Raw genomic sequence first — 3,272 nt, 5'->3', positions numbered from 1 at the left:
TTATGTTGTGAAAGAGGAGATTGAAGCCTCTGCCATAGAATAAATCCAACAAATCATTTTTGCCACACATTCAACTTGTGAGAGCACTACAAAATCTAGTATGTAGATACTAGTGAAGATACAAGTGGAGAAAATATCACTTTCAATTATAATCCATAATAATCTCACTCTATCACAGAAGATGAAGTAGTTGATTGCCTTCAGCGAAACATGTGATATTTTGGAAAATAAAGTTTGTATACCGGTAGACATCAAGAAATAGGTTAGGTTAGGTTTCTCACTTAGAAAAATAAACCCACAAATGAAGTATTAAAAATGAGTGGTATGATGGGTTCTTCAATGAATTTCACCAGAATAGTTATATTTGTCCAACAATGCATCAGCCAGTGTTTCAATAGTAATACCTGGAACAAAATGTACATTAACGTTCATTATCACTATTTGAAAGTGGCACAATAAAACTGGAATAAAAATCAAATAGATATTTTTCGCATAGGTTACTCATGAACATTTACAACATTTTATGACTTGGAGAGCAACTTGAATTGTCTTGTTGAAAAGTAATCATTACGTTTTCAGTTCCTTGGCGCACCTGCCTGTACCAGGTACCACTCTGTTTTCTTTTGGGCAAATTGATACTATCTTGAAAACGAGTGATAAAAATTATGAAAACAAATGATACAAAAGAATGTGTCAATCACTTACTTTTCTCTATTGAAGATGCACAACTGAAATCACTCTAGTTCAAACATGTACTTAGTCAAACCAACAAATCCCACACACCAACTCTCCTCGAACCTAAAATGAGGTATAGTAGGTTAATCACCATGACTTTACTATCGATACTTTTGCATTTTACTTACTTTTCTTGAAGACTGAATAGATGCAACTCTCCTGTTTGAAGATCCAAAATCAAACTATTCGCTGTACTGCAAATTGGACAACCCCACATTATAAATGGTACACTGAACGTGACAGAATTATACTTTGATAATAACACCAACACATCATGCATTACACAAGCGAACCTGCCACGTCAACCGCCATGTTGAATCAAATGTCGAATTTAACGCAAACGCAAATGTACCATGCATTAAGGGACAGCCGCTTTCACAGAGCTTATTCGACTGTCGCGCGCTACACTTCAATTGACCAATGAGAAACGTTTACTCCAATTATTCACTTCCCCATTTCTCTGTTTCCAGGATTTTTCGCTTTGTAATTAAATAATTTCAAATACAAAAAGACAAATAGGATGAGAATTAACCAATTTATTGATGCAATTGGTTCATTTATTGGCCCATTCAAATTTTTTTGTCGTTTCCAACAGTTGCTGTTGGAGCAATTCATCCAGAATCTTTGCGTTGAGTTCAAAAACTGGTTAACACTGTCAGGGTTATATACATTAGGTTATGCATTCGATTAAGATCTTCAAATATTTTTGTTTTTAATAATATTGAATTATTTGAATACGTTATTATAAGATAATTCAAAATTTCATTGTATAGAATATTCCAAAATATACCCTGGGGATATATTCTAAGAATATACCATATGGTATATTCGATCGACAATATTCTTAGAATATTCAAGGGAGAATAATCCATTTATAGACATTCTATGCACATTCTTTCGGGAATAATCCTGCCATATTCATTCAAGCATATTCTATGAATATTCTGAAGGCATGTATATATTCCAAGAATATTCTATGAATATTTGGAATATATACGTTCGTTTTATGATATACAGGGAATATTCCATGAATATCTAGTGCTGTGTGGGGCAAGCGGTCCTCGATTGAAGACAAAATGTGAATAACCAAGAAAAGTAATTGATGTCAATAACTGCATGAACGCAAGAAAAACATAAGTGGAACCACCTATTGGTGTGACACGATGCCCAATAGGCTGATACAACTGTCTACCGGTGGCTCATAGATTGAAATCAAGATGAGAGTGATCAAAAATAAATTATCGCTGATAAAAATGCAATAATGACAGGAAACTGTCATTAAAATGCTTGAAGATAAAATAGATGCACTGGAAACAAAATTTGATATTGCAAATCTTGGAATTCAGCATAAAATGGTAAACAATTGAAGATTCCCACAGACACAATTGAAGTGGCAGATAAACCACATGAAACAAAAACCGACCCAGGTACAAAAAACAAACAAACGACTACCTTTGAGGAAATCCAAAACAGGCAAATAAATGTAATGAATCAGCAAAATATATTATCACAGACACAAAGAGAAGTAGACCATGATTTTAAAAATATTACTTATAAACGCCACAAAAATAAACGAAATAAAGTTTATATCGGAGAGGCAAAAATCAATGAAGAGGGGGAAAGTAAAGGATTTGCAGGAAGAGATCAGGACAAAAAAATCTGGTTGTTTGTATCCAGGGTTAAAGACTATGTTACAGAAAATATGATAGTGGAATATTTGAATGTGAAGCCTAATAAAAAAAATCGTGTTACTGTTGTTCTTACTATCACAGAAATGCCAATGATATCTCACAGAACTATAAAATGATATATAACAGAGAGTAAAGGGAACAAGTATCCTTTACGAAATTATTGATTGGTATCAAATTTATTATCTTTATCTGAACAAAGGAAATGAGTATAAATCAGGCCCAAACTTTCAATGCCTGACATGGAATTGATAGAACTTAAATTTTTGAATATATATGACACATTTCTAAAAAGGTCCTTTTGTGACTATCATTTTCTGAATCTGAAATTTGAACATTATCGAAAGAAAAGCCATGATCTAAGTCAATCATTTGGTGAGAAAGGGTGCAATATAGTTTATTGCATCTTATGTCACTTTTGACAAAAAAATGAGATTATATGATAGACTACTTTGTTGAGGTAATGAAAAATAAAATAAATATATATATATATATATATATATATATATATATATATATATATATATATATATATATATATATATATATATATAGTGTGACCCATTTTTAATGGAAACACCCCCCTAAAATTCGAAGTTGTAAATCGATTTTATTAATTTTTTTTTGAAATGTCAAGTACTGAAAGGTCTACCTTGGGACAAAATTTGAAATGTTCATTTTATTGAAGTTTCAGGGCATACTACGATATTTTTTCTTAGTCGAAAATCGGCATTTTTCATTATTAGCGATTTTTTTATTGGAAAAATCACTACGCCACTGGATTCAAAGTGCCTCTAAACAGTTGTGACCAAAATTTCATGAATAAATATTTTCATTATTAACAAAGTT

At 31.8% G+C, this 3,272-nt stretch overlaps 1 long non-coding RNA gene across 1 annotated transcript; it reads right to left on the bottom strand.

Annotated features, from left to right (window-relative positions):
• Positions 1-273: 273 nt before the first annotated feature.
• Positions 274-1,494, bottom strand: LOC141485490 (uncharacterized). The gene is made up of 3 exons (XR_012467238.1): positions 864-1,494; positions 706-798; positions 274-404 (listed from the first exon to the last, which is right to left on the bottom strand). It is a non-coding gene; the product is annotated as an uncharacterized lncRNA (long non-coding RNA).
• Between the last annotated feature and the right edge of the window lie 1,778 nt (positions 1,495-3,272).

This window comes from Leptinotarsa decemlineata, unplaced genomic scaffold (genome assembly GCF_025532065.1).
Source record: "Leptinotarsa decemlineata unplaced genomic scaffold, Ldec_3_MD MMD2_tig00026328_RagTag_RagTag, whole genome shotgun sequence".
NCBI classification, from domain to species: Eukaryota; Metazoa; Arthropoda; class Insecta; order Coleoptera; family Chrysomelidae; genus Leptinotarsa; species Leptinotarsa decemlineata.
This window is presented reverse-complemented; position numbering and strand designations above follow the sequence as displayed.